This window comes from Lissotriton vulgaris, chromosome 5 (genome assembly GCF_964263255.1).
Source record: "Lissotriton vulgaris chromosome 5, aLisVul1.2, whole genome shotgun sequence".
In the NCBI taxonomy this organism is placed as follows: Eukaryota; Metazoa; Chordata; class Amphibia; order Caudata; family Salamandridae; genus Lissotriton; species Lissotriton vulgaris.
The window spans coordinates 404,974,089-405,000,038 of NC_141693.1; the positions used below are offsets into that span (position 1 = coordinate 404,974,089).

The 25,950-nt window shown below is 44.5% G+C and overlaps 1 protein-coding gene across 6 annotated transcripts in view; it reads right to left on the reverse strand.

Moving 5' to 3' along the window:
- ANK3 (ankyrin 3) overlaps positions 1-25,950 on the reverse strand; it is a 2,005,091-nt gene that overhangs the window by 919,234 nt on the left and 1,059,907 nt on the right. The window lies entirely within an intron of this gene.

Genomic DNA, 25,950 nt, shown 5'->3' on the forward strand with positions numbered 1-25,950 from the left:
GGACTGCTGCTGCAGATGATGTCCATGTTCTGGGCATGTGGGGCATCTTGTATGGTTACTGACCAGATCAGTATTTGTCCAATGGGTGTGAGGAGCATGTCATCCTGCGCGGTACTGTACTGGTTTTGTTTGTGGAAAATTGTTCTGCATGTGAGTCTAGCTTGCATTCATACACCCCAGTGCTGTTCCTTACACTGGTACCAAATCTGAACTGCAGCTAGTTTGTTGTATCTAAGCGAGGCATTAAATTGAGCTGCCCAGTGCGACACTTGATCCATGTCTTTGAAGGAAGCTTGCAGAGGCCCTGCAGTAGTAACACACTTGTTACATGTCTTTGAAGGAAGCTTGCAGTGGCCCTGTAATACCACACTTGTTCCAAGTCTTTGAAGGAAGCTGACACTGACTGGCTCTACAATACCACACTTGATGTCTTTGAAGGAAGCTTGCAGAGGCCCTGCAGTAGTACCACACTTGTTACATGTCTTTGAAGGAAGCTTGCAGTGGCCCTACAGTACCACACTTGTTCCATGTCTTTGAAGGAAGCTTGCAGGGGCCCTGCAGTAAGACACTAGTTCCATGTCTTTGAAGGAAGCTGACACTGACTGGATCTACAATACAATGCTTGTTCCATGTCTTAGAAGGAACTTGCACTGGCTGGCTGTACCACACATGTTCCTTGTCGCTGTAGAAGGCTTGCAGTGGTGCCACAGAACCACACTTGTTCCATTTATTTCAGGGAAGATTGTGATGCTCTTAGCCAGTGCTGTATGTCTTATGCATGTTAGCCAAGGTTCCGCAGTGCTCCTCCTCCCTGTGCTCTATGCGTGTGATCAAGATCTCCCTGGCCCCTTTAAAAGCCTGCCTCAACGCTGCCGCCAGACTCCTACCAGGTTCAACCACATATCACCACACCTAAAAGCTCTGAACTGGCTCCCTCTTAAACCCAGAATCCAACTTAAACTGTCTTGCATCACTCACAAGGCTCTCTACACCAAATCCACAGCATTTTTCGCCATGAAACTCATGGTATCCGGAGAAGCCAGAAACTCTTGGTCCGCCAGAGACCTCTTGCTCCAGCCTCCGTGCTTGCAAAAGAAAAAACGAACAATTGGGCTTTTTCTGGGGCCGCACTAAGAATATGGAACTCACTCCCGTCTGCCATTATAATTCCCTGCATGGCAGGCTTTAGGAAGGAGGGCAAAACCTCCCAAATGGGCAAATTCCTCTCCTAATTCTTGCGTTTCACTCTCCTCAACGACTTTGTTTTATATCCTATTACTGCCACACCTTGGATTAACCGAATGCTACCCACCCGGCACCGCCGGGCATCCCACCCATAGGTTCTTGGACCGCTTGTTCTTGTAAAATGTATGTACCTAACTTTATCCCAAATTTTCCCACCCCCACCTATGTTTTTTTGTATACAACCTGATAATCCTATGAAGCGCGTGGATATCCCAACAGGTCAAGTTTGCGCTCTATAAAACACAAAATAAATAAACCTATGTATGTGTTTTTTAGGTGTGACTAAAGGATTGCGGAACCGTCTCACTAGCCGTATGTTTTTGACTGCTAGATAACTGTTAAATTAAGCCACTTTGGACTCAGTGACCGGCCCCCTGCCAGAGCTGGTCACTAACAGCAGGCTGGAGTAGTAGTTTACAACTTTATACAAGTTTTCCAAAGTCTGCACAGTTTGACCGTGAGTGAGAACCATTACAGTGATTTAGCGCATTCAATGAATAAACAGTGATTTATGTTCCTTTAAAAATTCATACCTCCGGAACCTTAAGGTGGATTTTTGTCATTGAGGTGTCATTTTAAAGATAAAAATATGACCTATTTTTTTATTAATTAGTACCGGATTTTATTGCATCACGCTTCTTTATTTGGTACTTCTTGATGCTTTAAACTTGTTCCTTTGATAAAGCCTGACTGCTCAGAGCCACAGCTACCCAGGGACAAACAATGGTTTTCAAACAAATCTGACTGGACCCAGTACAGGCAGTGAGTTTATTACATGGTGAGGTCTCACTACCATACCATAGAATAAACCACCTTAATCACAATTACATATATGTCCTACTATGTTATTAATTTGAGATTCAGTAGTGTTGCACAGCCATATTTGTCAGAGATGACAGATGGTGGATACATTCTCCTTGGGAGGTTCTGAGGTCACTGGACAATAGTGTCAGTGCCTTTGACACGAAAGGGGAGGTGAGTGGTCATCACAAACTTTACAATGGTGAGGCATTTGGGCTGGAACAGTACCTCACAGAAGGCAACATTACCTTAATTTAGAAATTGGTGGCAATTTATAACCTTGAGGGACCATAATGTTTTAAATAACCACAGATTTATGAGAGAGGCAGAGGGAGTAGTTGGAGAAATCCTCAGTTCTAGAAAAGATATAGGAAATCATCAAAGACCTTAATGGTTTCTGCGTATGATTCATCTCAAGAATGGGACAAAACTGAGAAAAAATATTCTGTTAGAAGAGACGTGCTACACGCTTGATGCCTCTGCCAATGAGCAAGCCAAAGAAAGGTTTGTAGTTAAGCAATGATAGGCAAACATCTTCTTCAAAAGAGAAGACAAACTACCTATATATCACCTTTGCAATGTATACATAAACTTCATATACATGTATTTATGTTACAAAATATTTTGTGTACGGTACTGTACAACCATTAGTATCATTCCAGATTTTGGAAGTGATTGGCTGCTATGCAGGCGAACAGCACTGGAAGTGAAATCACATGCAGAATCTCATGAACTTTAATTAGAAGGAAGGAGAGTGAGAAAAACTTTCTGTTTTTCCAAGAGAGTTCATCTATGAATCCCTTTGTCCGTATTGCCATGATTTCGGAAACAAAAAGCCAAAAAATATGCCTGAAGCAGACCAAGCGCGTAGAAAAATTGAATAAAGTGATGAAGCGGTATTAAAATGAAAGTACATCCCAGCAGAGAAGTTACATTTGGTTCTTAAGGGATTCTTTTTGCTGACCGCTAGCACAAGGACAAAGCCTGCCTTCATCAAGCAGCACAAAATCACTTGTCTCTAAGACGATCAGCAGCTCATGTTAATGCCTCCCGGACAACAGCAAATCAGTATGATGTGGCAATAGAAAGATGGAGATTTAAACAGCAGGAAAGGCACTATGAGGACATCAGTGACTTCCATGCCCGAGTGGATGGCCCACTCACTAAAAAGTGTGACAACTTTTGCATAAAACGAGTGAATGGTATTAATTTACATCCATCAAAGTACCTATGGCCCCCATGATGGTACTCTGGCACTGAGCAGGTGCGTGTGTCAAGGCTAGCCTAGGTTGAGGGGTTATTCGAAAAGGAAGGTCTTCAGCTTCTTGCGGAACTCAAGAAAAGAGGATGATAGAGTGCATGACACTTCTGTTTAAATATATATCACTTCCACATATCCCGCTATGAAGCTAGACAAGACGTGAATCCGAAATGTAGCGCATGCATGCGGAGACACACCCACCCAATCCACCGCATAATGAAAATGCTGATGAAATCTCTTTGATTCTAGGAAAGCCCTAAGGGAGTTTCAATCTGTAATCTCTGCAGTGGGTAGTGAACAGCGAGACCAAACGAACCGCTGGACTAAGCACTCATTAACTGTTATTTTTTATCTTGTCTATTAGGTCAAGGGACTTCACAGAATACACTCCATGTCACAAACAAACAGGATGCGTAGGACTCACTCGTTTAGTTCCAGCCTGTAGCACATAAATGTCACACAGCGGACACAAAATACTCATAGATGTTTTTCTAAGAAACATGAATACCATAGCAATTTAGTGCCACATAAAACAAAATTGTAAACACACAAAATAGAATAACCTCTAAGACGCTACATAATCACACGACTACCAAACGGAGGATTTCTGATATATCTGTGTTCTGGTAGCAGAGTACATTTTGATTATTAAACATGGCTGACATCTCTTGGGTATTATACTTAGCAAAATAACCCTATGTTCAACGAGAATTAAACTTCAGCTACACGTCTATCTGTATCCCATCTACACATCGCTGATTTGGTATTTAACATCAGTCAATAAAAAAAAATCACGTAAAACGCCATAGACTTTTTATTTGGTATATGACGAGGAATCTTCGCGAAACAGTTTCTCTCGTACAAGTCTTCGCCAATGCATTATATCACGTGAGAAGCAGCATCACAAGCATGCATCCACTCGACTCGCCTTGCAAGAGAGGTGCCTTATGCCCTGAATTGCTCCCATCTTTATTTTTATTTATTTTAAAGATTTTATATAGCGCTAGCTGGACCCAAGAGTATCAGAGCTATTTACAGGATTTGGTTAAAAATAAAGACAGATCAAACTGAGTACAATTGCTAAAATAAGGTAAGGCAGTTGAATTTTAAGAATGATTAAAGTTCAAAATCATGTAGCAAATTGAAGATAGTAGATCAGGAAGACAGAGAAGAATGATATAGTATGTCAGTAGGTGGAAAAAGGCGAGAGATTTAGGTACATTTGTGGAAGGGAGGGATGAGGTGAATTATAGGTAGAGGGTGGCCTGTATAAGTAGTGAATATAGGAGGAGTTCATTGCCAGAGACAGTAAGTATAATTAATATTTGTTGAGAAGGAGCAGCTTGAGGGTTTTTTTTGAAGTAGAGTTAGGATGGGTTACAACACAGATCTTTGAGAAGAGTATTCCAGATAAAAGGTGCGTTACCAGAGAATGAGCGAGATTGAGTTGCTTTCTTTTTTAGCTGAGGAGGGACTAGGACAAGAGAGTTAGTGCTCCTCAATGTTCTAGTACACCCAGCTTTTTGGAGTTTGTCAGATAGGTAAGAAGGGGTATTTTGGTGAAGGGCTTTGTGTGTGATGCAGGCAATTTTGTAGGTGGACCTGCCTTCGATTGGAAGCCAATTGAGGTTTTTGAGAACAGGGGAGATGTGATCGTATCGCTTACAGTCAGAAATAAGACTAGCAGCGAGGTTAAGAATGGATTTGATAGGGCCTAGGTGGACTTTAGGGGTGCCAGCAAGAGTGGCATTGCCATAATCTATTCTAGACAGGACCAGTGATTGTACAACTGATTTAAAGTCATCTGCTGGAATGAAGGGTTTAATTTTTTTAAGGTGATGTAGTGTGAAGAGAGCACCTTTTGCCGAGTTTTTTATATGGGGAGTAAGATTGAGGTTCTGATCGACGCTAATGCCGAGATATTTGACCGATTTGGAGATGGCGAGAGAGCAGTTGAGAGCTTTAATGTCCGTGATCCAGTGTTGAATAGGGAGTGTATTATTCTTGGGAGAGAATGATGATTTCCGTTTTTTGGGGGTTTATTTTGAGGTGGTTTTGATGGAACCACAATTGAATCTTGGTCGGGGCATCGTTAAGATGTAAAATGTCATCGTGGGATTTGAACTTGTAGTATAGTTGTGTGTCATCGGAATAGAGGTGATAACTGATTTTTGCTTGTTTAAGAATAAGGGTGAGTGGTTCCATGAAGAGGTTGAAAAGAGTTGGAGAAAGGATAGAGCCCAGTGGAACACCCAAGGAGACAGGTTGAGGTTTAGAAAGGCAACCGCTGACTTTATTTTGTTGAGTTCTATTTTGGAAATAAGAGGTGAACCACTTGAGAACATCACTGTCAAAGCCAAAACGGTCTTGGAGGATATTGAGTAAGCTGACATGGTTAACAGTATCAAAGACAGCAGAGAGGTCAAGAAGAATGAGGAGGGAGGATTCGTCCAGGGAACGATGTAGGTCATCAGTGATGTTGAGAATAGCTGTTTCCGTTCTACAACCCTTTCTAAAACCTCATTGTAAAACGTCTAAGAGGTTGAATGTGTCGATGTGTTTGTCCAACTGTATCAGGACGCATTTTTTGAGGGCTTTGGATAGGAAGGGAAGGTTGGAGATAGGGCGCAGGTTGTTTAAGTCGTTGGGATTAGCCTCTGTATTTTTGATGATGAGGGTAATTTGGCCTAGTTGGAGGGAAGCATGAACAATACCAGTGGCAAAGTTGATGATATTGGTCCATAGTGGGGCGATGATGTGTTTTAGTTCTTGAACCAGATGAGCAGGAAGAGGATCTCTGGTATGCGAGGATGGTTTAAGCTTGGTAATGATGTTGAGAACATTCCTTTCTGATACTGGACAAAAATCACTCCATGAAGTGTTGTTTTTTAGCTGGGAGTTGCTAGGGTAAGGTTCATAGTGGGTGATAGAGAGGGGGAGTTGAGAGGGATCATGGGGGGGGGGAAGTGGAAGAAGGCACAGAGGGAATGTTAAGGAGGGGGTGTTGACTAAGTGGTGGGGGAGTTAGGGCGAAAGATTGATCAATCTTGATGACTTTATTCAGAAAAGAAGCTAGCAATTTCTTCACATCTCTCAACAGTAGCTAGTAATTTTGGGAGGGCTGAGGTAGTTTGATTTTTGCCAATGTTAAAAAGTTCCCTAGGTCGATTTCTAGCCTGATCAAGTTGAGAACGGAGGAAGGAAGCTTTTTTTTGTTAAAGATGTGTTTTTTGTAGTTGTTCTAGCAGCTCTGAGGAGGACAAGATTCGAGTTGGAAGGTTGATTCCTCCAAATGCGTTCAGTCTGCCTGAGAGCTCGTCTCTCTTTGTTTAGGTCAGAATTGAACCAAGTTTTGGACGAAACAGTTTTTGGGAGTTTTAATTTGGCTGGGGCAATTTGGTCAAGGACTTCGAGAATAGAGTTATTGTAATGTTCAGTAAGACCTGTGGCACTTTGGGAGAGAGGGGAGAGCTGTAGTCGAGCTTTTATTGTAGATTCCAACTCACCTGGGGGAATAAGGTGAAGATTTCGGGTTAGCTTCTTTTATTTGCTGGGGCTAGACCGAGAAGGTGGCATGGAGCAGTTAATGGTGAAGAGGATGAGGTGGTGATCTGACCAGTCAATGGGGAAAGAGAAGCCAGTTCCTTGCTAGTGATAATAGCATCAAGGGTGGCACCTTTGGAGTGTGTTGGAGAATTGCAGGGTTGCGTCAGGTCACTGATGTCAAGAAAGTCCTTGATGAGGTTAACTGCGGGGTTGTCAGTTTTGTTCCAGTGGATATAAAAATCCCGTAGGAAGAGGTTTCTAGATTTGGAGAGAAATGATTGAATAAGGAGATCATACAACTCCTCAGCAAAGGTGAGAGTATTTCCAGGGGGATGGTAGATAATATGCAGGCAGATAGGAGGGGAACCCTGAGTTGTAAGTTCAGCACCAAGGTATTCGAAAGTGGATAGGTCTTGGTGATGGACAGGAGAAAGTTTAAGTTCATCTTTATAAATTACAGAGAGGGCCTATCAGTTAACTGCCCAGTAAACTAACTTGTTGCTACCCCACCCTTATTGAATTTACTCAGAGTTCAAAGTAGGAAATCCAACATGCATCTCTTCCTCCCCTGAATCTACAAGGAACCCGTTGGCACATGATTCCTAAAGGAAATGGATAAGACACCTTCTCATTTTCCGAAGGGGGGAGCGGACGTCTTCCTTAAGATATTGTTACACGACGGCTACCTGCTATTCCTCTAACATTACATTTCTTTTTGGGGGAAAGTTTTTTTGGCAAAGCTTTTTTTTTACAATATTTTCTAACTTTTATGGAGTTACAACATATATTCATGGCAGTGAAGAAGCCCATTTAACAATTGCCAGCATGTTTCATTCTAAAAATTTTTTTGTATTCTCAATTTTATTACACACAATTCTCTTCTTGACAGGAGTCCTATACTGCCATATTCTACACAATCCTTGTAAACTTTCAGCATATTAACAACTTTAGGAATCTCAATGTTATCTACTCAGCACTCATGTTTCCCCTGAGTATCACCAGTCGGTGTTTTAGCTCCATTCCAGTTTGGCTACCTCCATTCCCAGCTCAAGTATGTGTTTTGTTCCATGCATGATGATGCCATAAGGATGAACTGTTATCAGTCCTTTGTTGTCTCAGTGTCTGTGATGGCAACTAAAATGCTAGCTCATGATCTTGCAAGGTCTGGAGGGTTTAGAAGCAACGTTGTCACAATCAAATCTGCGTTGTGTTCAGAGCCATATTGGTAATTTGGCATTAACCACTGGCATTCACAGATGTAAATAAAGAAACAGACTCCTGATGTAAGTGGTAGATGGTGGTCTATTGAGCATCCGCAGAGGCTATGTGAGGGTTTTATGGAATGTGGCAGGAGCTTTTTGCAACAATTTACAATAAGATATTTTTTTCTCTGGACACAATGAGCCTCAACAGAACATAGGTCCCATTGTAAAGCAGATTTCTCCATACTATAGGATGACATGTGGAGATGGGCACTGGATCACACATGTCACCATCCTCAGGGCTTGCTGCACTCAGCGCTCATTTCTTTTGTTGTGCCCGTTGGGCTATGAGAAGACATCATTCAAAGGTGGCACTTGAAGAAACAACGTGCTGGTAACAGAGAGAACTACGTTTTCCTTTTTTCTAAGCTTAACAGGCACCTATTGCTGACCCTATCAAATATTCTAATGACGTCTTCATTTGGATAGAGGAGAATCAAGAGCAGTCAAAGGCATACATGACCAACAAGATGTGGGATAGGATTGAGCGGTTTTGCATTTATATACATCAATTATATCCATCCACAAGTTCCCCTTCTTGTACTATATAGCTACAGACTTAATATCAACTTATATGTTTGTGACAGAGACTGAAAAGGGGATTTTCACCACTGGATAATTTACATATTAGGTGACTTTGTGGACTACAGATTTAACGTCTTGAAACTAGTGAAAGCACTTTATTTGGTACATAATAAAGTCAATCCTACATCTGGTCACATACACTTCGCACACAGGTCGCGTACCACCTTCCTTTTTCTACTGTATCTCCTGTTCATATTCTCGAGCCATTTCAAAATGGCCTTAATAAACTTTACATGCAAAAAAAACAGTTGATGGACAGAATGCAGAACAATGTCATACATTCCCCTCAGTACAGAGATCTGGTCCTAAACACATCGTTTTTTTGCTCACCATGCCATTCCAGTTTGAACCCACCCAATCAGTCTTGACCCTGTGCCCCATGGGAACAGTCCAGCCTGAACTGTCAAGCCAGGTCCTCCCTGGACTGGTAACAAGCATCCTAGGACCGTTTTTGAGCTTTCAGCCCTCATCAGCCAGGATAGTGGAATTTAAAAAACAATTATTTAAATCTCTCCTCCCCTCCTCCACAGGCCCCACCACCTTCAAATGCCAGCCACCACTGCTGAAGTCTTCATGGAACATTCAGCATGAGGTAGGGGAAGTACCTCTAAGTTAGGGGTTAACACGGACAACGTCCTATTGCCAAACATGAGTCCTGCCGGGTGTCATATACCTTTTCTAAAAGTCCTTTGTTCCCTTAGATGTGGTTCAATGTTAATGCTTGCTTGAGTTTGACTTTATTGACTTATTGTATTGTAATTGCATTTATATAGCGCTTATTACCCCCTGATGAGGCATCAAAGTGCTTTTTCGGTGAGCAGCACGCTACTCCGGAACCCATAAAGGATTAGTGTTGAATTAGTATAGTGAAATATAATAAATGATTTAAGTGGTGGATAGTTGCTAGTTTGGAAAGGCCTATAGCCAGTGAATTTACTAAATAAACCTAACTACATAAATACAACTCTAATTTATGGCCCACTACACAAAGACTTTTCACCAGCTACGTGAATAGGTTTTTCAGTTTTATTATTCAAAGATATATATATATATATATATTTTTTTTTTTTTATATATAGCAGTTTTTTTTAAATTAATATAAGCTCTATAGATACATTTTGATATATTTCTTAATAATTAAATATTTTTGTGACATTATTTTGAAAAATTCATAAAAAACATATAACAAACACACAATGAGCATAAGACAAGAAAGACAATGGAGGCAAAGCGGTAGATAAACACACAAAGTGGTGGATAGGTTAGTCATTTATTTGGAGTCAGAAGGATAGCGGAAGGTTTGTATTTATATAGCGCTTGTTACCCATGATGGGGTGTTGAGGCGCTTTTTTTCGGGAGAGGAGAACGTTACTCCGTAAACCCATAAAAGATTAGTGGTGAATTAGTATAGTGAAATATGAAAGTCATTTGAGTGGTGGATATTAGTCCGTTATTTGGAGTGAGAAGGATAGCGGAGGGATAGAAGAGGGAAAAAAGGTTTGCATTTATATAGCGCTTGTTACCCCTGATGGGGTGTTGAAGTGCTTTTGTGGGCAGTAGCACGCTACTCCGGAACCCATAAACAATTAATGTTGAAAATTAATATAGTGAAATATGAAAGTAATTTGAATGGTGGATATGTTATTCAGTTATTTGGATAGAGAAGGGTAAGGGTAACGGCGGGATAGAAGTGGGAAAAGAGGTTTGCATTTATATAGTGCTTGATACCCCTGATGGGGTTTTGAAGCGCTTATTTGGCTTATTGTATATTAATGTTGTAATTAGGGTTAGGTTAATATTCCCAAAACAATTGACGATCTGACAAACATTCATTTTACTCCCTCATGCCTTTTTGTGATAACAAGAGGGTAGTTCCTATCTGTTTTGACAATGGGAATGAACATATATATGGAGTCACTTTATCTCTGTGGGTTGTGGGTAGCTGTTTAAAACGCCTGTGTGTAGCTCACAGTTGAAAACATTGGGTAGCATCAACTTACACCAACATTCATGTTGTTGTTAAATACACTCTCTTATGTTATTTCACAGTAAGTTCCAGACCCCTGCAATAATGTAGTATATTAACAAAACAGAATCACTTCATTGGACACCAGTGGTGGTGAATCAGTTCACTAAGCGTCAAATAATTCAATATTAACAACGGATATTTGAAACTTACGGCTTTATTTAGAGTTTGGGAAATGTTGGAAATTTGCTAAAAAGCAGCACACTTCCTGCCTGCTATAATTGGAGTTTATGTGCCATGCACCCACTCTAACCAAGGAAGACAGAAGAGAGTCACCACTTTTTGTTGATGGCCTACATCTGCCAAACTCTAAATAAGGCCCTTCATCTTATAATGCGGCGAACCGAACCAAGCAAAACTTTTTTCTGTGGCCATTATGACAAAACAGTAAGTCTACAAATGTCATAATTAAAAAATAAATAAGTGCAGGTGGCCAACCCTTTTCGTATAAGGGCGCCACCAACTACTACTGCTGGAGTGGCCCACTCCCAGCGTTGGCACCACTCACCGCCCCTTGGGTGCACCCACTGTTTTTGGTGCTAGCACCACATCCACCTGCAAAAATGAACAGCTGGTGAGCATTTGAAGTGGTTGGAAATAAATACCAGCCTCAAATAGGACTATACGCGTGTTTTTAACAATTATTGCCAAAAGTTGCGTTTAGGAGCATAATGTAAATGAATTAACACTTCAGAGGACCTGAGGGTGAAGGGACACTAATGACATATTGAACTACTTCTGTTGTGTGCCAGGCAAGCCTCATCTTTCTCAGGGCATTGATGACAAATGGTGTAAAAAATTATTTTTGAGTCCATTTTTCCTAGAAATTGGGTAAGGCAGTTAGAAAATTCTGATTATGCTATTTTTCATGGCCTGTCATTTACTAAAATTTATATACCATTTTCTCTAAATAATTTTGCCACCCTTCTAATAAAATATAGATTCTGAGTATTTGCCTGGAAGGGCAGAAGAAAAAACACAAAAACTATGCAAAGTTCGCTTCCCATGCCCTAGACAGCAGTACTAGACCAATCCAGCAGGCTTGTAAGTAATACCACTGCTAAATTATAAAGAGCTTACAGCATTAAAGAGCAGACATGTTACATCACCCTTACATGCTCATTCCTTGGTAATCAGTAGTGAATTAATTATGCTCCGGCACAGAGGGTGCCAACTCAGTGAGCATGTGGGCATGAACACCGTGAGGTGTCAGAGAAGAGAGGAAGTTGTCTGCATTTCGGTCACATATGAGGACATAAGGCTCTTGGCTTAGTCAATAGTGATGTTTATGCCAAGAGGAAACACCATTTTGCATTGTCATACCTGAAGATCTGCACTTAGGGGCTGATTTATTTGTTGGCAGTAAGGATACGCCATCGCAATGGCAACAGTGTGTCCGTACCGCCAGCATAATGGTCCAACGGCCCGATTTAGATGCGAGTGGACCATAGTTTTGGTTTCGGCAGTGCCTGCTCCATCATCGTCATAGCCAAAACTCTCTGACGGCCCAACAGAGTAAGAGCCATCAGAGAAATGATTATACGTGAGCCACCATTATAGCCAATTATTTTACTGTCTGTCCCTGACAGCCAAACCTTGGCAGTGAGGAGTATAATGCTAATAAAGCCCCCCTCACCATGGGAGATGACTCCTATAGTGAGGGATGCATTATTTTTTTATTTTCAAAAAGAAAATCCAGTTTCAGGGTTTTTGGTGCAGGGTTGCGTCATGCTGATGCAGGCCTGCAACAAACAACAAAATGCATTGGCAGGAACTGCCATGACGGTGGTTCCAAACAATACATTATAAATGGCTGCCTTCTCAGATTTATAAATGTGGTGAGTGGTCCCTCCGCCATGGGGGCGGAGGAATTTACTCTACCCCCTTCACTGGCTAACAAAACATGAGGGGACCCCTTGCAAGACACGTGGAGGGCCCCCTCCAGACTCAATCATGAGCACTACGGCCAGAGTAATGTGCTGAGGGTGCCCCCTGGAGCTTGGGACCCTCCCCACACGGTGGGGGCTGTGGGGGCCTGTGTTACTCCCCTGGCCCCCCTTGCTGAACGATGGGCTGTCTGTCAACTTATAAATGAGGCCCCTATTATCTCATGGGAAAATATTAAGCACCACAAAACAAAGTGTGGTTGTCTAGAAGGTCTAGCAATGTGGCAGTGTAACAGTCTACTTGCTCTTGCCACCCAATTTTCCCATATCACTGCTGCCAGTAGTATCCCAAAAGTACTCCAGAGATGCTCAGTGAAACACACCAACCCACAAGCACAGTATGATTCTTCTGAAATGGATTTCAATTCTACCTTCTCCCGGTCCACTTCCAAAAGAACCTCATGTCGTCTTTTAGGTGCTCTATCTGCCTGATTTCCAGAAGTGATTGAGGACTGTCTATCCATGATTCCACTATGAAGGCGAGCAGTAGATATCTAAGGTATATCATATGTCAATATATTACCAAAGACACCGTTATTTTTAAACCCTTTACAATCAGACAAGCTCCATACTCAGTAAATATGCGGTGTACGTCTGTCACGATGAGGCTCCAATATGCTCCATTGCTTGCACAAACATCTGAAAAGTCGCTGCCTACCAGACACTATTATTTTGTCTAGCAAAGGTTGGGTAAAGGATACAGTCCTAGTATGTCAACAATTCATTATTTCCCTTTGAGGGTGGTACTAAGTAGATCTGCTAGACATACCACATCAAAATTGTACTGTTCGGCCCCCCTATACCCATTGGCTCAAATAAGTTCTGCGGAATAAGCATATATTCCTTAAATCACTCTGGTATTTTTGGCCTCAAGACAAGAGACCTACTGGGTAACTGATCAAAACTTTGGTGGTTTAAACATTTATTAGTGCACTGTATTGAATCTTGAAATTGGCAAAGCCAAGCACACTGGTCAAAATGCTATCACACAATGGTGCACTTTGTCAGCATTTCAATGATAGTGTAAAGAAGGGGCATGAAACAGACATGGGGAGCCAGGAATATGCATCTACTTGTGTGGTGAGGTTGGTAGGGTAGGGTCTAATATAATTATTGTTCCCATGCTGTTGGTCCTTACCAACTGTTGAATTGTTGTTTCCCTTATTAAGCATCCTCGTCTTTGACTCAAGCTCATAATTGTGAAGTCAGCAAATATCCGCTGTTAATGCCACCAGCAGTGCAAAATAACAGCAGTCATTGACTTAAGAAAAGGACAATGAGGCTAAATTAGGTCACTTAGATGACCACTTTGTCAGTCTCGAAGAGTTTTGGAATTCAGCACTGAATTTAACAAACAGAGTTTACAATGAAAACATGTAAGATAATTCAACCTTTAACCTGCACAAATGAGCACACCTGGCGTTTATCAAACAACAGTAACTAACTTACACTGATCAGTGTATTAAACATAAGCGAGCCCTACAAACAACCATACATATGTGGAGAAGTGTGGCTCACCGATTAGAGCGGTAGACCCTGATGCAGAGGTCTGGCCTGGGACCAGGGTCCAATCCCAATCGCGGCAGGGTCTTGGGCTCAATGTCCTCGGACCCGATAATTCTTGCCTCGGTGCCTATTCTAATCATGGGTCCCACTCTGCAACTCTGGGCAATAGCTTGCTTAATCTCCACACCGGCCCTAACAACGCTAGAATGCCTGGCTTCACCCGGGGGGGTGCCCAGGAGTGGACACCTCACAGGAACAGGCCAGGAAGGGTCCACAGCGGTATTCGTACAGCGCTTAGAGACCCCTGGGTGATAGGCGCTATACAAATGCAAATTACATCTACATATACACACATACATACATATCATAGTATATATATATAATACGCTACCGTGGCAGGATTTCACCTGCCTCATGCCTTTTCAGCTTTGAAACTATTTGAGGAGTTTTCTTTTCGGGGGACCTAGAAAGCAAGAGGTTGGGACTGAGAATCCACCTTTAGACAAATCATTTTCCCAACGTGAGGTATATCGCTGGAGGGGGTGCTGGAGTTGGCTCTCGTGGGAAGCGTGGGCCTGTTTACGCACTTCCTTATGAAAGCTGAAGCCTGGTACCCTGAAGCTCTCCCCTCACAAGGTGAGAAGCAAGTTCAAAAACCGCCTTGTAAACATCGCCATAATTAACCATAGAGAGACCGTGGGACAAACCGAGGCCGCTGCTCGCCCCTTCCCTCTCTACTCCTCCCCCACTCCCGAGTCATCATTAGAGGAACCCTTTCTCCGGTTGCCATGAAAACGAAAGGAGATTAACCTCGGAGGAAACTACGCTATCTTTAGGGGCTGGGTAGCAGGAATGAACAAGGCCGTGGCATCAGGAGGCGGACAAATAATTGCCTTTTGCTTTGGAGTATTTTTGGCTGCAACAACTAAGTGCTGCGTTTAATTACACTTATTTACAATTAGACACTGCGCACTCGGTTGATTTACTGTCCTCCTCACCCCTCCCCCCAAATCAAATTGCTGTTTTGGTGAGTCCATGTAAAATAGAAACTGCAATTGATTATGAACATTACTCAAATACAGTTCTAAACTAATTGTGAGCGTGTGATAATATTTTGGCACCTACAGTTTGATTTTTTCAAAGCTGTGTTTCCCTTGGAATGATTATGCATGTAAACCCTGCAATCCTGTTCTCTGGTGTCACACTGGGAAGAAGGGAAGAGAAGAGGGGTGGGGGGGGGGGGGGGGGGGGGAGATGAGGCCAGGATTTTTGTCACTAGTATATCAGTGTATTAAAAGACTGGACACAATGGGGGAAATTCCATTTGCCGATTTACAAATGGTTTCTACTGGATCCATTTGCAAGCATATATTTCATGGGTACTCGCTAACATTTTCCCTGGGGCCAAAAGGTTTGTCTGTGATGTAACTGAGTGCCGCATTGATTCTAGTAGGGTGGCGGTCGGGGCGGGTTGGTGCAGGGAGAGGGCGGGACGGGGGGTGTTGCCAGTGTGGTGGGTGTAGGGTAAGAGAAGCATATACATCCAGTGGCAACATTGTACAATGTGAAACCAGAAAGCCTGGCATTAATCTCAGCTTCCCCACTTTACCAAACTCTACGATCTTAGGCAATTGTTTAATTTCACTTACCCTCCTTTTTCTTCATTATCATATAAAAAAGGACAAAAAGGATGTCAAAATACATGCCTTCTGGATGTGCTTTGTACAAAAGCCTCTCCTGTGTTTGATTTGTTAAACTATAATGTTTCTTGTGTATATAGGAACCCAGCCTATAGAGTGCACTTAACAACTGACTTACATCTTAGTTCAATATTGACATTATTGTCAGGGTTGGGGGAAGAATGACTCAGTTAAATTCATTTTTGAAAAGCATTGCTTTAAAAAGATAATACTTCTCAATGCACTGATATAATGTGATGTACTAAGTTGAAACGGTTCTTTATGTAATGAAATACACTTTTTGAATTTTGAAGAGATCTTATTATATTTTTACACTTTTGCTGCAAGATGAAATAAAAGTGGTTCTAAAGTTAGACAGTACTTCCTTTCTTTAACTTCTAATAACCTCTAAATAAAGGCTTGCCTGGTTTATTTAACTTATTTCTCAATGCTTCTACTGAGTCGAGAAAACAGCAGCCCAGTGCTGCTCTTGACCAGGGGTCCGCATGTAAAAGTCAGGAGGGCCGCATGCGGCCTCCGGGCCGCACTTTGAGTATCACTGATAGATTGTTGGACATAGAATCACACCCCCCCCCCCCGCGAGAAACTCCCAACACAAGTTCCAGTGCTTAATTTGCACTGGTCTTGGGTGCTAGCATACATTTTTGCCGTCCGGGACTTGTTTTTCATCATTAGACTTTGATCAAGAGAGTAAAAGGCAGAAAAGGGGGAAATGAAGAAGAGAAAGATCGAAAAACAGTGAGAAAGGGAGAAAAGGAAATGAAAAAGAACCAGCAATGTTGAGACAAAGAGACTGGAAATGTTGGCTTGTGGTGGAAGAAAGTGGTCTATGTTTCAATAAAGACTAGACAGCCTACATATTCGGCAACCTTAGTATTTGACAGCCCCGGAGGCAGGCCCCTAAGAGAAACTTTTGGGCCCTGCATTTTGTCATTTTTTAAAAATGTGTATTAATTTGTTAATTTTTACAAATTAAGCACTATACACAATCAAGTTCCATCTTTGAAGTGGTTCTTGGTGGCCAATGACAACCACTGGTTCCAGCAGACATTTCTAATTGAGCCTGCAGAACGTATCCTATTCGTTCAGATGAAAGCACACAGACAAAAGAGCATAAACCCATATTCCGCACCTGAATAGCCAGAAAACAAGTGTAACAGGAATTTCCACCATGGTCTTTAAGAGTTGTGGACAGTTGTTATTATGACCCCTCCCAGCAGCATTCCTGTAGTAACTTGGAAAAACAAGCATTGGTAATGCATCGGTTTCGCCTATGTAATGAATAAAGAGCTGTTCTCATCAATCATCGTCCGGGAGAAGGAAAGAGCTCACTGACAGATAACACAGGAGTGGAGAGGATGTGGTGCAGCAGCCAGAGCTGCTGACTCAAGAGCTGGTAATGCTGGTTTGAGCCTCGGCTGCGCAGCGCAACATCCTGTGATTCTATGCAAATCAAAGACAAAACTTTTTGAAAATATAGTTCCACCAATGCGGATGTTAACAGTATTATTGCGGCGGAATAATGATAAGAGAAGCAGATGACGTACAAGCATTGGTAAATGCAGGAAAATATGCTACAGCCAAAAGAAACGGAGGAAAGGTAAATAGCACACACAGGAACCAATTGGAAGCCAGGAAAGAGTTGAAGTGCCATGCAAATCCTTTTAAGTTTATATTAACCCCTCCCACGCTTGATACAGAACCGTTCCGTCACGCCCCTCGGGTGGGCTGTGCTGGTGACGGGACGGTTCCGTCAAGGCGCACTCGCCGTGCCTGCGCGGTGCTGATTATTGGCGCGTTCTATTGAGCGGGCTGGGCCGTGATGGAACCGATCCATCACAAGCACAGCTCACCCGAGGGGCGTGACAGAGCGGTTCCGTCACCAGCGCGGGAGCGCCGCGCGGCCCCCCCGCCCCTTAGCACTGCGGCGGAATAGCCGCCGCAGTGAAAGGGTTAAAGCACTGTGCAGGCAAAACCTAAACAGAGCAACAGGTACATTCACCCACTGTGCTAGCTTACCTACTTAAAGCTAAACAGTGGTTGTTGTCCTTATTTTCAGTGGAACGGAGGTTCAGGAAACAAAATACAAACATCATGTTTATATTTTTTTTACCTGGGAGTAATACAAATAAACAACTAAGATTCTGCTAAACCACTATGTGAAAACAAATGAAAAAACAATAAGTTCAACACCAAAACCTAGAAGCAAAGAGTCGCATCTGAGAACTGTTTCTCTTAACATATGGCAGCGTTACTGCTTGATTCAATGTGTCCAGCACCCACTCATTGAACACCCACACACCCACGATTACGGAGGCAAACTCAAAGCTGCTCGATGGATGTAAGTGAATGAGAGTCACGCTGTTTAATCCCCACTGGCGCCTGCATGCGACGCTGCGGTGAAAACTACAGTCAAAGCATCAGACGTACTCTCGGCTCGGACTGTAGAAAACAGGTACATGCAGGGCTTCAATTGGGATGAAAAAACTGGAGGGTCTCAGGGGGGAGTGGCCAGAGTAATTAAAGGAGTGGCTTAGAAAAAGTAAGCTAAAAATCTGTGCTTAGCATAGTGTGCTGCCCAACTGGTATTGTGCTGCTTCTGTCAGTGCATCCAGATATATAATACAACAAGTAACATTACATCTACAACAAGTCAGGGCTATTGGCTTTGCCTGTGGTGGTTAGTTGCATACGATAAATAAGCAACAACTATGGCTTCATTGGATATAATATCAAAAATGCTTCAGTTCTGAATTGATGAGACTGTGAAAGAACTAGAACAAGTCTCTTTGAAGTTACATCAAAGGCAGTGATGGCTGGAACGGCTGTAGAGTTAAGATTTATTTTTTCACTGAGGGTGAGGGCAAAAATGGAGAGCCTGATAAGGACCTGTCTCAGCACCTGCTTTTTAGGTTTTGCCTAGCCAATGCGTACGAAGTACGCATGTGCTAGGAAAAACCTAATGAGTATAGTATAGGGGTTGGAATCCGCCCCCGTCTTCCATTGGCTAGCTCCATAAATGGATCGATTCAGAAAAGGGGGTGGTGATGAACAGAGTGTCTGAATTAAGCAGACCACTCTTACCCAGTCCAAAGATCAGGGCTTGATCCATCACCGTTATTTATCTCACTGCACCATCCCAGCTCAGAACCTGGCTATATGCAAATCAGTCTGTCCCTGGCCCAGTGCATCATGGGAACAGGGCAGACTAAACTACCAAGCCAATTCTTCACCAGAAAGGAGACAAGCTACCGGGGACCGGTTTCTGGCATTTCAGCCGTCTTCGGCCCGGCTTGCTTGAATCCTGATGGTGCAGTGAGAAAGGGACTCATGTCTGAGTATACCCTGCCACACCTATAGTGGCCAAAAACGATTCAGAAAAGGGGGTGGTGATGAACAGTGTGTCTGAATTAAGCAGACCACTCTTACCCAGTCCAAAGATCAGGGCTTGATCCATCACCGTTATTTATCTCACTGCACCATCCCAGCTCAGAACCTGGCTATATGCAAATCAGTCTGTCCCTGGCCCAGTGCATCATGGGAACAGGGCAGACTAAACTACCAAGCCAATTCTTCACCAGAAAGGAGACAAGCTACCGGGGAACGGTTTCTGGCATTTCAGCCGTCTTCGGCCCGGCTTGCTTGAATCCTGATGGTGCAGTGAGAAAGGGACTCATGTCTGAGTATACCCTGCCACACCTATAGTGGCCAAAAACGATTCAGAAAAGGGGGTGGTGATGAACAGAGTGTCTGAATTAAGCAGACCACTCTTACCCAGTCCAAAGATCAGGGCTTGATCCATCACCGTTATTTATCTCACTGCACCATCCCAGCTCAGAACCTGGCTATATGCAAATCAGTCTGTCCCTGGCCCAGTGCATCATGGGAACAGGGCAGACTAAACTACCAAGCCAATTCTTCACCAGAAAGGAGACAAGCTACCGGGGAACGGTTTCTGGCATTTCAGCCGTCTTCGGCCCGGCTTGCTTGAATCCTGATGGTGCAGTGAGAAAGGGACTCATGTCTGAGTATACCCTGCCACACCTATAGTGGCCAAAAACGATTCAGAAAAGGGGGTGGTGATGAACAGAGTGTCTGAATTAAGCAGACCACTCTTACCCAGTCCAAAGATCAGGGCTTGATCCATCACCGTTATTTATCTCACTGCACCATCCCAGCTCAGAACCTGGCTATATGCAAATCAGTCTGTCCCTGGCCCAGTGCATCATAAATGGAGGCTAGCCATTGGAAGACACGTTTGTCCGTGTCCAGCTCTACCGATACCGAACAGACTCGGGGGCGTTCCCGAGAACTGGCTTTCGGCTGACGTAGCCAAAAGCCAAAAATTCTCGGGAACGCCCCCGAATCTGGTCCTGCATTGACGGCACCCGCCTTCCTGCTCTCGTGGGCGTGCTCGCCTTTCCCGCCCCCTCTCCCACCCGCTCTTCCATGCCGACCACAGCAGATGCATGCTCCAAATGAATAACTGCCCTTCTGGGACACGATTACAGCTCCCAAGGGCAGGGCTGCGTGGAAGTACTTTGTTATCACAGGCCCGCTCTGCCACAACCGTGCCCGCCCTCCCCACCGGCTCATCCCTGCAAAGGGAACACAAAGCAAGGGACACGCTGGAAGGCAAGGTTTGACTTTCTAAAACCCAGGGAAACGTGCTGCTCGTGGGACAGACGAAGACGTGCACTCGTCCTGCGATCACTGCAATCATTATTCAGCCCGTCTCCATTTATGTGTTTTTACAAAGACCGTGCAAATGGACCATGCTTATATTCTGAGTAGAAAAGGAAAGTTTAACTACGGCCGCCGGACTGGAAAAGTTACAAACTCATCATTGACCCAGCTCTGTGAAGGGGCAGCACAAGCTCTACCGATACGATGGGCAACACTTCAACATGCCCGTAGGTGTTATGGGAGCAACCCCAGCACGCACCCCGTTCCCTCAAGTAACCTAAAGAGGTGGGTGAGTGCTTTTTCTTGCCTTCTGCCTTTTTGTGCCCGTTCTCGCCCCCGCCGCGCTGTCCGCCCCCCCCCCCACCCCCCGCTGTCCGTGTCTCCGGCCCCTTGTAAATGCTTGTTTGTAAAATGCATGTTATCTCAAATAGCCCTTAACACTAGACGCTTTGAGGACGTGCATGCGTGGCATCTATAATAAACAAGGCCGTCACCGGACTATACTAACGCTATTTTAAAATCACACCTCATATCGTGGTATGCCCAGGATCACACGCTGAGTCCACTTGGATTATCATTCTTGTCTTCTGCATCATCACATTGCAACAGGCTGCCTAGAAGACATTACCCCTTCAAGAGTAATCTCTTAAACAAACTCGAAGATACCATTTGTTGAAAAGGAAACCGCGTGCAGCGTGCCCGCGGACAAGGGGGAGGGGGCTCAAGACCCAAACAAACGATAACCACGTGCATAGCGCCTACCACGCTGTTTGCTCATCGCCCAGCTTGTGTCTCCCTGACAAACACATGCACACTAATAACACACGTCACCAGAGGGTCCCCAGACCCCATGTGCACTATTTGACAGACAGCGAGTGTGTGTAGTAAAATTCTGCATTTAAGAGCTGTGGACAGAGCATCCGGTAGCACTCTCTGAGAGTAGCGCCAAGATCTCACCAGGCACGTTCTTCCGCTGTTTTAGGCGCTTTGCACATAGACACTGCAGCATGTGCGCTCCTTTCTCCGGGAAAAGCCACCGAATCTTCATTGAGCACGGAGTCGTGAGCCTGCGGGTCCCACAAACTGCACTTCACCCAGAAGTTAGGAGCGCATCACCCCCACCGCGGCGGGGGAGGGCAGGCAGCGCTGGAGTCCGGAGAGGGGGCTACGAGGCGCTCCACCGGGCTATGGGGGGACTCTGCACGGCGGAGGCAGCTAGCCAAAGGGAGGGGTGGAGGCTGGGCAGGAGAGGAGGCACCAGAGGGGTGGATGGAGAGAGAGAGGAAAGAGAGAGAGAAGGGGGGGGAGAGCTGCAGGCGTCAGATGCTGTCATAGATACAGGCCCCGCCTCTGCTTGCACAACCAGGAAGTGGTGCAGCACAGGCAGCTGCAGCAGGCACAAAGACATAGGAGCAACCCCCCGGGCAAACGCATGTAGAAACCACTGAAGACAGAGATAGGCCGCTTGTGCACCGGTTTATTCACACTGAGAGCAGGCAGGGAGCCCAGACCAAGCCGTTTATAGAGATGCATGTGAAAAACATCACAGAAACACTTTGATTGGTTACTGGGAGGAAAGTCTACAGAAACACCAAAAGAAACACCAATGTATGGATTCTGACAAGACATAGGTGCCACTGGGATACATTAATACACACATACACACACACACACACACACACACACATACATATATACAGACAGATACACAAACTGTAGTTAATGAAATCTCCAAGCAAAATTTAACTAGAGAATGGAGATTATGCCGCAGGCATGTTGGAGAGGCGGGAGTCACCTTGGACACAGGATTTTTGGGAGTTCAATGTGTACTGTCCGTGGACATGCATGTGCAGCCCTATTGCTGCCCCTCTGCGAAGCCTTGGGTTTGTGCAGTACGTGGACACGGAAGAGCAGCCCCTCTAGCCGAAACCAGAGCGCCTATTCTCGCCATTGTACGGAAGCCGTGAGATTGTGCTGTCTGTGGCCATGCAAGGGCTGCACCTCCAGGCGAGAGCGTTCAGCGCTGCCACAGTGCGGAGGCCTTGCTTGGGATTATGCGGGTTGTGGACACACAAGAGCAGCACCTCCAACACAGACCAGATCATCCAATCCTGCCAGTGAGTGGAAGCTGGGGGATTGTGCTGTCCGTGGATACGCAGGAGCAGCAGCTCCAGCTGAGACTAGTGTGTCTAATGCGGCCATTGTGCTGAAGCCATAGGTTTTTGCTGTGCGTGGACACGCATTTGCATCCCCTCCAGCCAAGACCAGAGCACCCAGCGTGCGGAAGCTGTGGGAGTGTGCTGTCCGTGGACTTGCAAGAGCAGCACCTCCAGCAGAGACCAGAGCGCCCAGTCTAGCCACTGTACGCAAGCTGTGGGATTGTACTGCTGTCTATGGAGACACAAGAGCAGCACCTTTGCCCAAGACCAGAGCCTGCAGTCCTGCCACTGTGTGGAAACTGGGGGACTTTGCTGTCCGTGGACACCCAGGAGCAGCACCTACAACCGAGACTAGTGTCTAGTGCTGCCACAGTGCTGAAGCCGTGGGATTGTGTTGTATGTGGAAACGCAGGAGCAACCCCTCCAGCCAAGATCAGAGTGTCCAGCGCTGCCATTGTGTGGAAGCAGGGGTACTGTGCTGTCCGTGGACATGCAAGAGTAGCACCTCCATCCAAGAGCAGTGTGTGCCGTACTGCCACTGCACAAGCCGTTTCCTGTGGCTACCTCTGCATCCTGTGCATGGAGGCTGCAGCCCCGGTGGTGGACTGGCTGGTGCCGTGCGCCGAGGATCATACTGTGCGAAATGACTCACTCTGCAGTCAGAGCATGGAAGGTAATTAGAAAGTACTTCGCACCCTACCCCCACCCTCCTACCCCGCCCTCCAATACCATCATAATTACGGCTCAATGGCATTCCGAGACATGTATCAGCCAGAGCACGGAGGGTACTTAGAAAATACTGAAATCTGCACCCTGGAGCCAGGAAGCAGTTTACTACAGATATGTCAGTATTTGTAGTATTAGAGACTTCTGTTTTAAAACATGTTGTGTTAATATCTCCATTCCTCTGTGCTACTGTTGTATTAAAGAAAGGCAAAGTTGCACCTTATAAATTATTTTATATGATATATATCTTTGCTCTCTGGGTGCAGGGCTGGGTGGTGAACCTTGAAAGTGATGGGCATAAACCCCTGACCTGGGGTTTCCTCGTCATTCTACCAATGCCTTTCAGGGGCAGATGTAATGGATCCTTATCAAGAATTGACGTAAGAGCAGGGCTCACTGGTGCTTTTAACAGCACAGTTTCCACATAGGTTGGCTAAAATATTAGAGATTTTTAAGCAGAACTAAAAACATATTTCAAAAAACGTTCATGCTTTGCCAAGCAAAACTACCCAGCAGTGTTGTGTAGTAAAGGGTTCCCACTAACCAAGATAACTTGGTAAAACGGTGGAAGACATTGTTTTTTCTAGTACAATTTCCCTAAACACTGTGCAGAGATATGGGTTTATAAAGCAGTTAAACAAATACCAGAATACATGATGGCTCAATGTCTCGTGTAAATCGCGCTGCAATTTTTTCCGTTGCCTGTGAGAAAATGTATTGCTCAGTTGTTTGCCCGCGTTAGTGGCCGTGACATCAATAATCCTCCTAGGAATCACGTGCGTGTTGGACCAATGCCTGAAGTTATTTCTGAATTTTCTTAGCAATGAATGTGTTACTTGCGTGATTGCTTGGGTGATTGGGTATTTGTGTACTGTGTGTGGCGCCATTGGTTGTTTGGTGGAATGCGCGGTGCCGTGATTGGATGGTTGTGCAAGGTTGTTTCCTGGGAGGCGCGGCCAAGAGTGTAGTGTGATTGGATGCTTGTGTGGCTTAGCTATTATTAATCGTCTTGTATTACCGGCCCTTTTCGCAGTCAGTGAGTAGTAAGGTTTCGGAATGCACAATCGGATTTTGCGATTTAGCCCATATTGTAAAAACGATGTTTATGCCCTGAAGTGGACGGTGTTTATTGTTTGCACATATTTGAAAAACGATGATTATGTCCTGAAGTGGATGTGCATAAAACGGTGTTTATTGTGTGCTTGCGTGTGGTTGCAGAATCTGTTGCTTGCTGTGTTGTGTGTGTGCTTGTGTGTGGTTGCAGAATCTGTTGCTTTGTGTGTGCTTGAGTGCTTGAAACTGAGTGAATGACACTTGCCCCTCTGCCAATGTTACCGCCCACATTGAGAACAACGCTCACAAGGAACTACTTTCTCTGGAATGTTGTTTGCCCTTTGTAATGTATATGTTGTCCAAATGTATAACCTATGTCCATCTTCAGGACCTCCCCTTTCCAACGCTGTATTGGGTGTTATGATTGATGGTGTACTTCTGGAGTTTACCCGCCTCAAAGGTCCCCAGTTCTCACCCCCCCCCCCGAGTTGCAGAATAACTCTCTCCAAAGCTGTATGGAACTCTGAGGGCCTGATGTACATTGCCAGACAGTGTATGGGGCTTGCAGTGTGTGGGGGTGGGGGTGGGGGGGGGGTTGCAGTGTGTGGGAGGGGTTTGCAGTGTGTGGGGGGGGCTCTGTGTGTGTGTGGGGGGGGCTCTCTGTGTGTGGCATGTGCGAGAGATTAAGCTATTGGCATTGTAAATGACAATGCCATTAATTTATGTTAAAAAAACATAAATAAAAGTAATGTCAAGAGCAATGACAATAGCTCTAACTTTAACAAAGGCAAAACCATTGCATTGTAAATGCTTGTTAGAGTTGTTGGTGCTCAGCACCGGCTGGACCAGGCCCACTTAAAGCATTGGGTGCACAGGTCTACAGTGGAGGCCCGGGTTGGATTTTGCTTGCATAAAGTCTCACCTTGCGGTGTTTTGACTGCAAAAAGAAAAAAATTTACTCAAGAAATCGGCGGTTTTGAAGGACATTGCAGCTTGTTATGCAAAGGGGGTCACAACCATTAGCAGCAAAAGGAGCTGGCAGGTGGGAAAGACAGAGCCAGTGGGGTCACCTTGAGCGGGTTACCATATAAAGTAGGTACGGATTGTAGCCTGCAATCCACGGCCGTTTCATCACAACATATGGGTTAATTGTGCAAGTTGCGCAAAAGGAAACCTGCTAGTGCTCTAGTACAGTAAGCCAAGAACTAAAGAGGTAAACTGGGCAGGGAGGAGTGGGGGAGGGAGTTGGGGGGCAAAGCCCAAAATAAAAGAACATCAAACCAAACACTGTGGTATGGGCAAGGCCGCTGATGGTGATCATTTTCTTTTGCAGAACTTTATAAGTATTTTTATATTTGCAAAGAATTATTGCATCCGTGCATGTTTCCCATTGGCCACTTTAGAGCAGTCAGGCTGCCCCTGCTTTAAGGAGAGCTCAAGAAACATTG